Source organism: Rhinoraja longicauda, chromosome 38, assembly GCF_053455715.1.
Source record: "Rhinoraja longicauda isolate Sanriku21f chromosome 38, sRhiLon1.1, whole genome shotgun sequence".
Classification (NCBI taxonomy): Eukaryota; Metazoa; Chordata; class Chondrichthyes; order Rajiformes; family Arhynchobatidae; genus Rhinoraja; species Rhinoraja longicauda.
In genome coordinates this window covers 2,261,053-2,275,098 of record NC_135990.1, presented here as the reverse complement: position 1 = coordinate 2,275,098, position 14,046 = coordinate 2,261,053, and the positions used below count along the sequence as shown (strand labels likewise).

Here is a 14,046-nt window from a genome sequence, read left to right as displayed (position 1 = left end):
GATTTTGGGTGGGATTATCCCAGAAGCAAATCAAACAGCCTTCTTCAATCCTTTGCCACTTGCCTATAAGACAAACATTGCAATAATGTAAAAAAAGTGGATTATGCAAAGAATCTAACAACAACAAAATATTTGAATGCTGCGAAAATGCAAAAAGAGGAAAAGTTGCTGGTCTTAATTGTGTCTGCTATGTGACTTTGCTTCCTCATCAGATTCCAAGTTGAACAAGAAATAGCAGAACATTGAAAATCTGTGGTAAGTTTCACTTTATTCCTAAAAATTGTGCTAAATAGGTATTCTGGTGTTCGCGGCTCAAACTTCCTAAGAAATGGCTGGTGAATTTAACCGCACTAAATGCAATGGGGCAGTCACAGGATTCGAATGAAGCAAACTAGAGGAAGGGAACAGGCAGGCTATCGATCATGCACCTGCACCTCCTCCAACCTCATCTATTGCATCCGCTGCTCTAGATGTCAACTTATTTATATCGGCGAAACCAAGCGCAGGCTCGGCGATCGCTTCGCTGAACACCTGCGCTCGGTCCGCATTAACGCAACTGCTCTCCCGGTGGCCCAGCACTTTAACTCCCCCTCCCATTCCCAGTCTGACATCTCTGTCATGGGCCTCCTCCAGTGCCATAGTGAGGCCCGCCGGAAATTGGAGGAGCAGCACCTCATATTTCGCCTGGGCAGTTTGCAGCCCGGTGGTATGAACGTCGACTTCTCCAACTTCAGATAGCTCCTCTGTCCCTCCCTTCCCCTCCTCCTTCCCAGATCTCCCTCTATCTTCCTGTCTCCACCTATATCCTTCCTTTGTCCCACCCCCGACATCAGTCTGAAGAAGGGTCTCGACCCGAAACGTCACCCATTCCTTCTCTCCCGAGATGCTGCCTGACCTGCTGAGTTACTCCAGCATTTTGTGAATAAATCGATTTGTTCCAGCATCTGCAGTTATTTTCTTAGGCTATCGATCATGATTTGTAAAGGCAGACGGCTCTCATCTGACATTGCACGTAACTGCAATGGTGGCACCTAGAGGTTGATCAGCACCACGGACAGTCTCCTGCACCTATGCTTGTGCCTTAATACCTCGCCTTCAAGCAAAACATCTCAAAGCACATTTCAAAGGATATACGGCGGAGATACAGGATAAATGTGTAAGAAGGAACTGCAGATGCTGGTTTACACCAAAGATGGACATAAAATGCAGGAGTAACTCAGCGGGACATGCAACATCTCTAGAGAGAAGGAATGGGTGACGTTTCAGGTAGAGAACCTTCTTCAGACTCACGTTTCGGGTCGAGACCCTTCTTCGGACCTGAAGAAGGGTCTCGACCCGAAACGTCACCCATTCCTTCTCTCCAGAGATACTGCCTGTCCTGCTGAGTTACTCTATCATTTTGTGCCTATCTTCGGAGATGCAGTCTATTTGGCTCCATCAGTCCATGTCAGCAGTTATCCTCGTACAGAGCCTCCTCTTGCAAACTGGTTAGAGGTCAAAAGATGGCCATTCGTCCATCAAGCCGGCACCAGCTCTATTCACTGGTTTCTCTTGATCTGATCTGCTTGTATTTATGATTATACATAAAATAGAACAGTATAGAACAGGGACAGGCCCTTCAGCCCACAATGTTTGTGCTACATATGATGCCAAGTTAAAGTCACCTCATCTGCTTGTTCATGATCCATATCCCTCTATTCCCTGCACTACTGTGCTATCTGAAAGGCTCTTAAATGCCACTATTGTATCTGCCTCCACCACAATGTGTTCCACCACAATGAGTTCCACTATACACATCCCTCCATTCTGAAAAAAAAATCCCCTTGTTTCCCTTATGCTGTGTTCATCCCGTTTATTCTATGACTTCAGATTTTAATAACAAGCCTCTTATGAGGCACCTTATCAAATGCCTTTTGGAAGTCCATATTTCTGCTCTAAAAATTGTTTCCATAATGCATATTGAATATAACATGAACGATGACTTAGCCTACGTTGTTACATTACACAGGCCGAATTGATTAGCTAGCAAGAATTTGAGAACCATTTAAAAGTTACTTTAGAACTTAGCACATAGGGAAAAAAACAGCTGTTTTGGGAAAGAACAGTGTGGGAGAAAACTGTTTCCATGTTCTCCTTCCAGTAATCAGACACCATTGTCTCTAGAGAACACAGTCTGTCAGTTTCACAGTCGGTAGTAATTGAAATTGTTAAGCAATTGGTTCTATTGTCACTTGTGAATGATACATCTGTTAGACAATGTAACATACAGTCTTTAATATTCTTAGCTTTCCGTAACAATAATAAACTTATTGGTATTAATATTTTTTGAATACCCTGCACTAAAGATTGTCATTAAGAATCTGAAACTCTCTTGAATCTAACCCTTTTTTCCCCATTTAACAATGATTTTATAACATGATTTTTTATAACACGAAGTTTCATGGGAATGCAGCTGTTGAATAGTAACAGATCTACTAGATAACACATCATTGGTTCCCTCTCCACGTACATTCCTATTGCTCACATACCGAGAGATTATTTTTTAGATTTCTTAGTATGCTTTTTATCAGAATTTAGTAATGCTCTGCCTTTGTCTCTCTGTAGTCAGCCATGAGTTCACTAACAATAAAATCCTGGTGTCTGCCATATGCTCTTTACTCTTAACAAAACACTCCAGATGCTGGAATCTGGAACAAAAGTTGAAATGCTGGAAGAACTCAGCCAGTCAAGCAGCACCTGCGAAAAAGAGAAACCAGATAATGTTTCTGGTCATTGACCATTACTCAGAACTAGGGAGAGTGCGGAGAGGTGTCGGTTTTGAAAAGGAGAAATAAGGAACTGCAGGTGCTGGTTTACAAAAAAGAAGACACAAAGCACTGGAGTAACTCAGCAGGCCAGGCAACCTCTGTGGAGAACACGGATAGGCGACATTACAGGTCTGAAGGGTCCTGATTCAAAACATCACCTATCCATGTTCTCCAGCGATGCTGCCTGACCCGCTGAGTTACTCCAGCATAGTGTCCTTTCAGGCACCAGTTTGAAGAAGGGTCTCGGCCCAAAACAGCCGTCTGAAGAAGGGTCTCGGCCCGAAAAGTCACCCATTCCTTCTCTCTGGAGATGCTGCTTGTTCTGAGTTACTCCAGCTTTTTGTGTCCATCTTCAGTTTAAACCAGCACCAGCACATTGTGTCCTTGTCAGTTGTGAAACCAGCACTGAATGGGGAAGGATCTTGTTGGCTGACTGTGAGTTCTACCAGCAACGCTGGTTTTGCTTATTATTGATCTTTCCATGAGCTTTAGCTTTAATCTCCCTACCCTTCTTTATCAAATGCACATTGTTTGTAACTGAATCATCACCACTTTAAAAGTTTTCCGTTGTTGAATTACAAATTTGCTTGCCAACTTTTAATTCCAGTTTCCTCGGGCCTTATTTGAAATTGGCCTTATTCCAATAAAGATTTTTGCCTTGGAGCATAGCTGTTTGAAACCATAAGATGATACGAGCGTTGTTTGCTCGATGTTCCACAAATGACACAAAGTGCTGGTGTAACTCAGTGCTCAGTAACACAGGTTACTCAAAACTCAGGCAGCATCTGGGGAGAACATGAATAGGTGGTGTCTGACGAAGGGTCATCTATCCATGTTTTCCAGGGATATTGCCTGACCCGCTGAGTTACCCCAGCACTATGTGTCGTTTTTGTAAACCAGCATCTGCGGTCCCTTGTTTCTGCTTTTTTGGCCTCTTAATCGTGTTGTCTGTTTAATCCTTTATCGAAGTATTGTCGGTAGGTTTGTTTCCCGCTGGTTAGGCACAGGGAAAATAAACCGAGTTCACAGGATCTGATAGCTCCTGGCGCCCTATGCTCAAAATCTCTGCTTTGGCCTGAATAGAAACATAGAAAATAGGTGCAGGAGTAGGCCATTCGGCCCTTCGAGCCTGCACCGCCATTCAGTATGATCATGGCTGATCATCCAGCTCAGTAACCTGTACCTGCCTTTTCTCCATACCCACTGATCCCTTTAGCCACAAGGGCCACATCTAACTCCCTCTTAAATATAGCCGATGAACTGGTCTCAACTACCTTCTGTGGCAGAGAATTCCACAGACTCACCACTCTCTGTGTGAAGAAATGTTTTCTCACCTTGGTCCTAAAAGACTTCCCCCTTATCCTTAAGCTGTGACCCCTGGTTCTGGACTTCCATAGGATCAGCTTCATCCGTAGTCCCCCCCAAACTTGCAGTGACACGGCCTGTTAATCTTACTGCTCGGATTACCACATGACCAGTCCGCATTCTAACATGTACCCAGCCCCTGCAGAATACAGTCGAGCAAAGCTTTCAGGAGTAGAGGTACAGAATTTACGCAGAAAAACAAACTTTAATAGGTTATTTTTTAAAATCAGACGTTTTACATGTTCCCGAGCAGAGAACACTTGTTTAAAGCCACGTTAAAACTCGAACTTTGAAGGATACAAGATGGTGCTGGAAACGTGATGACTCTTGAGTACTGCCTCAGTGTAATCTACTATTATTGCACTCTTGTACTTAAATATGCTTGTGTATAGTAAGATCTTTACTGAACTGTATGCAAAAAAAAGGAATTTCACTGTGACTGAGTACATGTTACAATAAAGTACCATTGCACCATTGAAAAAGAAACAAATGGAAGTTACGTGAGCTTAATGAGGAGAGGAAATCGGTTCCTATCAGCTTTCTACCATGATTCCCGAGATCTTCTATAGCAATGCCACAATTTCTCTCAAAGGTTTATGTTGAGAAGTTACCTGTATATATGGCAGCAAATGGACATCCTATCAGCCTTCATCAGAGGAACCGATGGTCAGCTCAATGTGGCGTGTCAAGAATTCCCACAGTCAAGAGCGTTTTATTGTCGTATGTATCGACACGGAACAATGAAAGGAGTACTTGAGACAGCACACAGTTTGTATTCACAGTACTTAATACATTATATAATAAACGGACCACAAAATAAGTTCAATTAATAAAATAAGCAATATTGTGCAATGCAAAGCAAAACAACGCCCAAAGTCCCTGGTGCAACCCAGACAGTTGGTAATTTGGAGTTCAGTTGGAGCTCGGAGTGTTCAATAACCTAATGGTTGTTGGGAAGAAGCTGTTCCTCGACCTGGATGTCACCGCTACAGACTGCTACACTTTCTTTCCGAAGGTTTTTATTCACAAAATGCTGGAGTAACTCAGCAGCAGGTCAGGCAGCATCTCGGGAGAGAAGGAATGGGTGACGTTTCGGGTCGAGACCCTTCTTCAGACTGATGTCAGGGGGACGGGACACTTTCTTTCCGATGGCAGAAATGAAATGAGAGCGTGGCCAGGGTGGTGTGGGTCTCTGATGATGCTGGCTGCCTTTTTGAGGCAGCGCCTCCTGTAGATCCCTTCGATGGTGGGGAGGTCAGTGCCCGTGTACCACCACTTTTGTAATCGCCTTCATTCCTGGGGGTTCGAGCCAAACCAGGCCGTGATGCAACCAGTCAATATGCTCCCCAATGTACACCCGTGGCAGTTCAAGAGAATATTCGTCAACATCTCTTCAATCTTCTAAGGAAGTCGAGCATTGATGGGCTTTCTTTACGGACGCATCAATGTGCTGGGTCCAGAGCAGATCAGCCTCGCTTACCCTTCAGAGGAAAAAGAGCAGATGTCCCAGACTTCAAAGAAATCTAAACTAGTGTACAACTTGAAATAGGGAAGATTTCACTCAGAAGATTATTTGGATCAACAACACTGGAGGAAAATAAAGAAAGCAATATATGTCAGAAAGTTGTGGCTTATAGATATAACCATTTATGAAGCACATGTGGTATCACCTCGCTAACATCCATTTTCTGTGTTGTTGGGTTCACTTGTGCTATAAGAATTTGGCAAACACGGCAGAGAGCTGCCATCTTGGCTCGTCTACACATTCACTGACCACATTCACACAACAACCATAAATGGCCATAGCCATATTCTGACCTGGACACCACCACAGCTTCAGAAGCAGTCTTTGCCACTCTGGCTTGTTTATCCATTTTATAAACTTGTCCTTCTGCCAATAGACAGGAGTAGGCCATTCGGCCCTTCGAGCCAGCACCTCCATTCACCGTGATCATGGCTGATCATGCACAATCAGTACCCCATTCCTGCCTTCTCCCCATACCCCCTGACTCTGCTATCTTTAAGAGCTCTATCTAGCTCTCTCTTGAAAGAATCCAGAGAATTGGCCTCCACTGTCTTCTGAGGCAGAGAATTCCACAGATTTACAAACTCTCTGACTGAAAATGTTTTTCCTCTTATCCGTTCATACTGGCCAACCTTCCTAATCTTTGGTGCGTCTTTTTATTTCGCTGGAAATACCTTCCAAAGCATTTTCAACCTCGCAAGTTTGCAAAAGTGACAAATAAAATGAAGGAAATGTAGTAATGGAACTGCATTGCAAAAAGGATACAATTTTGTATTTGTAACTTCTGCTTTAAGTATAAGAATGGTGTTGACCAAGTGAACTATTTCTGGAGTCAGCCAGTATTTCAGTTTTCAGTTCACTTGCTGCTGTTTAATAATAATAATAATAATGTATTACATTTATATAGCGCTTTTCATACACTCAAAGACGCTTTACAGGGATTTAAAGAACATAGGGAAGTGAATAAATAGATAGATAAATAAGTAAACGAACAGAGAAAGGAGACAGAAGGTGAGATGACCTTCAGTGGTTGAAGGCAGTGCTGAACAGGTGAGACTTCAGTGATGTTTTGAATGTGGTGAGTGAGGAGGAGTCTCTGACGGTTTGGGGTAGTGAGTTCCATAGGGTGGGAGCAGCGATGGAGAAAGCCCTGTCCCCCCAGGATCTGAGTTTAGGGGTTTTTATTACAAATGTACAATTATGATAGTTACTACGTCATTGGAGGTGAGTCACAAAAGAACCGCCATTGCTTTTCAAAGTATTTCGACAAGGAGGCCATGTGTGAGTGTCTCTCTGAAACATGCAGGCATGATTGGTACAAGATAAAACCTGTAGTTCCTCGGCTGTTGATCCTAAGACACAGCTTTGTATCTCGCCTCTGGGTTGGAGAAATGTAAATACGTAAGTATACCTTGACTCAAATGTGAGCATCAATAATGGTAAACACGAAAATAGTAGATTGTCTAAATAATGTTACTTTGCCATGGAAGGAGACTTGCTGCCCTTGTCAACGTTGGCCTGTATTTGGGAACTAGTCCCTACAAGAGCATGGCTGGCCCTTTGGTGAACCATTGGGAGCATTGCAATGAGAAATGAGCTGTAAATGTTGGCCTCAACAGCAATGCCCACATTTCAAGGCCAGATAAATAATCCACATCCTAACTGTGGCTTCCCACTCCGGGGATAAAGACATCGGCATTAAATGATAATCATGTATTCTGCCCCTCAATAATTGGATGAGATTTTTTATTATGGTCAGTAAAATGTGCAAATTAAGGAAAGTACAACAACAGACCCTGGAGTGTAATGCAGAGGGAATTATAATAAAGGGGATTATGAACATTCATTGACGAAGGGTTCCAACTCAAAATGCCATCCATTCATTCCCTCCACAGGTGCTGCCAGATTCATAGTGGCATGGTATTAAGTAAGACACAAAGTGCTGGAAGAACTCAGCAGGTCAGACAGCATCTGTGTAAGGAATGGGCCCCGTCACATTGTTTTTTACTCAAAATGCCAGCATCTGATGTTTCCTGTATTTCCTCTATGTCCATTCAAGCAGGAGTTATTACAGTGGCCCCTCAAGCCAAGATCAATGCTAGGCTGGTTATAACCTCGGCTCCATCTTGCCACCCGGTAACCTTTAATCTACCTACCTCTGTGTAAAAGACATTCAAAGACTCTGCTTTTGTCTTCGTGTACGAGAGTTCCAAAGATTCACTGAAGATAGACACAAAATGCTGGAGTAACTCAGCGGGACAGGCAGCTTCTCCGGATAGAAGGAATGGGTGATGTTTCAGGTTGAGACCCTTCTTCAGACTGAGAGTCAGGGGAAATAGAAACAATTAAAATAGAGAAGTTCCGAAGAGATCTTGAAGTTGGATATGGACAGAATCTAGAATTAGGGGTCACTGCCTAAAAATAATGCGTTGTCCAGAAATAGAAACAAGAGATATAGACGGTGATGTAGAGAGATATAGGGGAGAGGGAGACACCGAGATAAGGAAGTGTAAGGTTTGAGAATGAAGTGGATGCAGATCCAGGAAAATGTAGAATAGATCATCGTTAGCTAAGAGAAGGTGACTACGAAGCATACAGAGATAGAATGTAATCAAGGGGACAGGCAGACTGGTTGGAGAACTAGGAATGGGGAGGAGGAGGGGTGGAGAGAGAGGGAAAGCAAGGGTCATGATGTTAGATAAGTCAATATTCATACCTTCACAATCCTTCAAGAGAGAAAACACAATCTCACCTATAATTTAAATGGACAACGCATTATTTTTTAGGCAGTGACCCCTAATTCTAGATTCTGTCCATATCCAACTTCAAGATCTCTTAGGAACTTCTCTATTTTAATTGTTCTCACTCACCCTTCCAAACTCCAGCAGCTGCAAGCCTAGCCTGTCTAACCTTTCCTCATAAGAAAACCTACACGTGCAAGAGTCAAGAGTTTTATTGTCATAGGTACCAAACCGGAACAATGAAATTCTTACTTGCAGCAGCACAACAGAATATGTGAACATGGTAGTATAAAATAATAACTGCAGATGCTGGTACAAATCGAAGGTATTTATTCACAAAATGCTGGAGTAACTCAGCAGGTCAGGCAGCATCTCAGGAGAGAAGGAATGGGTGACGTTTCGGGTCGAGACCCTTCTTCAGGCTGAAGAAAAGTCTCGACCCGAAACGTCACCCATTCCTTCTATCCCGAGATGCTGCCTGACCTGCTGAGTTACTCCAGCATTTTGTGAATAAATACCTGCGATGTGAACATAGTACCCTGTAAAACCAATAATAATTTTTTTAAGTTCAATATAAGTTCAAAAGTACAAAAAAACCCAGACTAATAAATAGACAATAATAGTGCACAATAATGTCCCCCAAGTCTATTTAGTTTGGAGGCTATTTGGATGTTGTAGTGTTTAATAGCTGATGATAGTGCGGAAGAAGCTGTTCCTGAACCTGCACGTTACAATTAAACAGGAGTTTAATTTTATCCAGGCAGCATTATCATATCATATCATATCATATATATACAGCCGGAAACAGGCCTTTTCGGCCCTCCAAGTCCGTGCCGCCCAGCGATCCCCGCACATTAACACTATCCTACACCCACTAGGGACAATTTTTACATTTACCCAGCCAATTAACCTACATACCTGTACGTCTTTGGAGTGTGGGAGGAAACCGAAGATCTCGGAGAAAACCCACGCAGGTCACGGGGAGAACGTACAAACTCCTTACAGTGCAGCACCCGTAGTCAGGATCGAACCTGAGTCTCCGGCGCTGCATTCGCTGTAAGGCAGCAACTCTACCGCTGTGCTACCGTGCCGCCTTCTTACAAGCATTGTTGTAAAAACAAGGAACCACAGATGTTGCTTTACATAAAACGATGCAAATGCTGGAGTAACTCAACGGGTCAGGCAGCATCTCTGGAGAATATGAATCGGTTACGTTTTGGGTGGTCACATGTCTATACCCCAAAACGCCACCTATCCATGTTCTCCAGAGATGCTGTCTAACCTGCTGAATTACTCCAGCACTTTGTTCCCTTCAGCATTCTGGTAAACCTCCATGACCTTTCATTTCTTGTTTATTGTCACGTGTACCGAGGTGCAGTGAAAAGCATTTGTTGAATGCTAACCAGTGTATGCGGAAAGACAATACATGATTACAATCGAACCATTCACAGATACATGACATTTTACCTAGTTGTCCTTTTAGATTTTTTTTTAGATTTAGAGATACAGCGCAGAAACAGGCCCTTTGGCCCACCGGGTCCGCACCGCCCAGCGATCCCCGCACACTAACACTATCCTACATCCACCAGGGACAATTTTTACATTTGCCCAGCCAATTAACCTACAAACCTGTACGTCTTTGGAGTGTGGGAGGAAACCGAAGATCTTGGAGAAAACCCACGCAGGTCACGGGGAGAACGTACAAACTCCGTACAGACGGCGCCCGTAGTCAGGATCGTACCTGAATCTCCGGCGCTGCATTCGCTGTAAGGCAGCAACTCTACTGCTGCGCCACCGTGCCGCAGTTACTGCAGTACAATAGTGGCGCAAGCATCTTGCATTTCATAAGCCAGCTCTGGACAAGGTGCAAAGTGGAAGTGGGCAGGAGGGCAGCTAACGATTATGCTTTGAGTCTCCCCAACAGGAAATGCAAGGGGACGAATGGGCAGTAACTGATTGATGGCCATCACTTAAGCAATTATTCAGAACACAATGGGGGCAACAAAAGCTATACAATGAAAAGACACTAGACAATAGACAATAGAAAATAGGTGCAGGAGAAGGCCTTTCGAGAAGACTTGTGCAAGAATAGCCTGGTGAACATTCCTGAACTGAAACCTGAACTTATTCTTGGGAAGAGAACAGAAAGGCACAAATGAGTTAGCTTGAGTTCAAATTGCAGATGATGAAGATTTACATTCCATTCAATCCGACAATTCAGACATTTTATAATTGAGGCATAGGATTAGCAAAGAATGAAAGAGAGAACAACATAACTGTTTAGGTATTTTGATAGGTATTTAGGTCTGAAGAAGGGTCTCGACCCGAAACGTCACCCATTCCTTCTCTCCCTAGATGCTGCCTGACCTGCTGAGTTACTCCAGCATTTTGTGAATAAATACCTTCGATTTGTACCAGCATCTGCAGTTATTTTCTTATACTAGGTATTTTGATTCCTTTCTGGGAACCTCAAAGTACTTTATAGTCAATTAAGTACTTTTTAAGTGGAGGTCACAGTAGTACAAGGAACACAAGAACCTCCTCATGTGGTCCAGGCATCTCACTGGTCTTTAATTCTGTGGAATCCGTGGTACAGATAGCAACTGGGTCTGCAGCCAGATTAGCAATCCCTCATTTACCCGCAAATTCACTGTGGCCTTCGGTAGCTGTGAAAGATGCAGAAATACCTTTACCAGCTGGTAATAATAAACACACATACAAAGTGCTGGAGTAACTCAGTGGGTCAGGCAGCATCTATGGTGGACATGGATTGGTGGCATTTGGGATTGGGATGCTTCTTCAAACTGAACAGTAGGTGCCATTTTGGGTTGGGCCCATTCTTCAGACTCGACGATGGGTGACATTTTGGGTTGGGACGCTTCTTCACTCGCACTAGGTGACGTTTCAGATTGGAACGTTTCTGCAGACTCGACAGGTGACATTTCAGGTTAGGATCCTTCTTCAGACAGGACAGACATCTGCAGTTCCTTGTGTAACCAGCTCATAAGATGGGCATTAATTTTAAATGTTATAAAACACTCACATGGGTCTGTGCCCAAGTCAATTGGGGACCTAACCTTGAGTCCACTGCATGGAACCTGTGCTCACATTAACACAAAAGCCATGCTTTGCACACACATACTAGATCGCCCTTTCAGTGGTGGGAGGGAGGGAAGCATGATCACCTCAAGGGTGCAAAGCCCAGCATCTTCAATCACGTTTTGGAGATGAGGTACAATGCTTCCACTAGTGTACAGTGGGTCAGTTAATATCTCGTAAGTAATCCGAAGGAAACTGTGTATGATCAGCCACCTCTGATCCTCACATACCTGCCTCCGGTCACTATTCAAGCATAACAAAGCTTCACTTTGATTCAGTAATGCTCAATTATTAACCACATCCCTCATTTGGTCATTAGTATCGGACAGGACTGTTATCAGTTCTCACATTTATTCTGGTGACCATCGGATCCCTCACCTTAACTGCATTCCTGAAGAGGTTAAAACAATCCTCTTATTTTCTGGCTGTGACTGTTCCATAGTCTGCTTATCGACACGTTAAGTGAACCTTTCTTATGTATCCTAACCTGTTTTGACAGGTCCTTGCTTACATCCACGTTTTAATGACCATGGAGGTACCTCTGTTATGATCCTTTGACCTATGACGAAGAGAGGTTATCCTCGAGAGAGTTCAAGCACACTACTTTGTGTTTTTGAACTGCTGAACTAAAAAGCACAAAAAAGCTGGCTGCACTTTAATTCCCTCTTCACATCATTCTCTGTGGTCATTCCCTCTTGTACCCTCTCCCAGAAAGAACAAAAGCTTGAACGAACATACCACCAGATTCAGAAACAGCTTCTTCCCTGCTGTTAAGAGACGACAGAAACGGTTCTCTCATAAGCTAAGGATGTAATCCCGATCTCTCAACCTACCTCAGTGTGGCCCTTACACTTTTTTTAATCTGCACTTTCTCTATAGCTGTATGACTGCAACACTACATTCTACACTCTGGTTATTTTTCTCTTTGTACTACATGTTGCATTGGTGCATGGCTTCATGTACGGTATAATTTGACTAAATAGCATGCAAAGTTTTTCACTGTATTTTGGTACAAGGACGATAAACTAATAACAATAAAATCTAACTTATAGTGGGAAGTACAATAATCCAGCAAGCTCAGGACTTTGGTTGAGCCAGGAGTCGAGGAGACCTGGAGTCTTCGACAATAATTCTATTGAAATTGCAACACACAGTTAATTTATATAAAACATTTTGCAGTGAAGTGTTTCAAGTGAGTATGGGAACAGAACTGGTGAACCTGGGAGGGTTGGAGTACAATGGGGGACCTTTATGCGGCCTTTGTAAGCGCCCTTTATGTGGCAACTATTTGCATGCCTTGGGTATGCAAGCAAAGAATTTCACTGTGACTCGTCACATGTGACAATAAAGTATTCAATTATCATTCCAGGGAAGTACAGGAAGACAGGGCCTAAGTGAATGAAGGGGAGTGCAAGAATTAGGACCCCCGTGAATGAAATGGAGCATGTGAATCATTGTCCTGGTGTGTGAAATGCAGAGCAGTGTTGGAAACCTAGCGAATGAACAAGTGCTCAGGAACTGGGGCTCCATGGGTAAAGGGAGTGGTGAAACGGGACGTCGGTGTATAAAAAGGGACCACAGGAATCAAGGCCCTGGCATACGGAAGGGAGAATGGGAACTGGATCACAACATGTTAATGGGAGTGTGTAGGAAGGAACTGCAGAAGCTGGCTTAAACCAAAGATGGACACAAAATTCTGGAGTAACTCAGCGGGACAGGCAGCATCTCTGGAGAGAAGGAATGGGTGACGTTTCGGGAGACCCGAAACGTCACCCATTCCTTCTCTCCAGTGTTAGTGGGAGCTCCTGGATTAGGAGGGTCTTGACCCTAAATATCATATATCATAAATATACTGAAGCAACCTATTCCCACATCAAAGGTTTTTAATTCACAAAATGCTGGAGTAACTCAGCAGGTCAGGCAGCATCTCGGGAGAGAAGGAATGGGTGACGTTTCGGGTCGAGACCCTTCTTCAGACTGATGTCAGGGGGGCGGGACAAAGGAAGGATATAGGTGGAGACAGGAAGATAGAGGGAGATCTGGGAAGGAGGAGGGGACGGGAGGGACAGAGGAACTATCTAAAGTTGTGAGAAGTCGATGTTCATACCACTGGGCTGCAAACTGCCCAGGCGAAATATAAGGTGCTGTTCCTCCAATTTCCGGTGGGCCTCACTATGGCACTGGAGGAGGCCCATGACAGAAAGGTCAGACTTGGAATGGGAGGGGGAGTTGAAGTGCTCGGCCACCGGGAGATCAGTTTGATTAATGCGGACTGAGCGCAGGTGTTCAGCGAAGCGATCGCTGAGCCTGCGCTTGGTTTCGCCGATGTAAATAAGTTGACATCTAGAGGGGATGTATTCCCACGTCCCCTCTTAGTACTACTGAATGGAATGCCACTCAGACTTGTATACTGTTTTCTCTTTAATTACCATACACCATGCACACCACCAATAAACCATTATAAAATAAATGCCATTCAGGAGTAACAAAGGTACACACAAGGCTATTA

At 43.7% G+C, this 14,046-nt stretch overlaps 1 protein-coding gene across 1 annotated transcript in view; it reads left to right on the top strand.

The window, feature by feature from the left end:
- Positions 1-214: 214 nt before the first annotated feature.
- Positions 215-14,046, top strand: part of c38h15orf39 (chromosome 38 C15orf39 homolog) — a 57,795-nt gene continuing 43,963 nt past the window's right edge. Inside the window, exon 1 of the mRNA XM_078429885.1 lies at positions 215-255. The gene's annotated coding sequence lies outside the window, so the exon portion shown is untranslated. The remainder of the gene's footprint in view (positions 256-14,046) is intronic.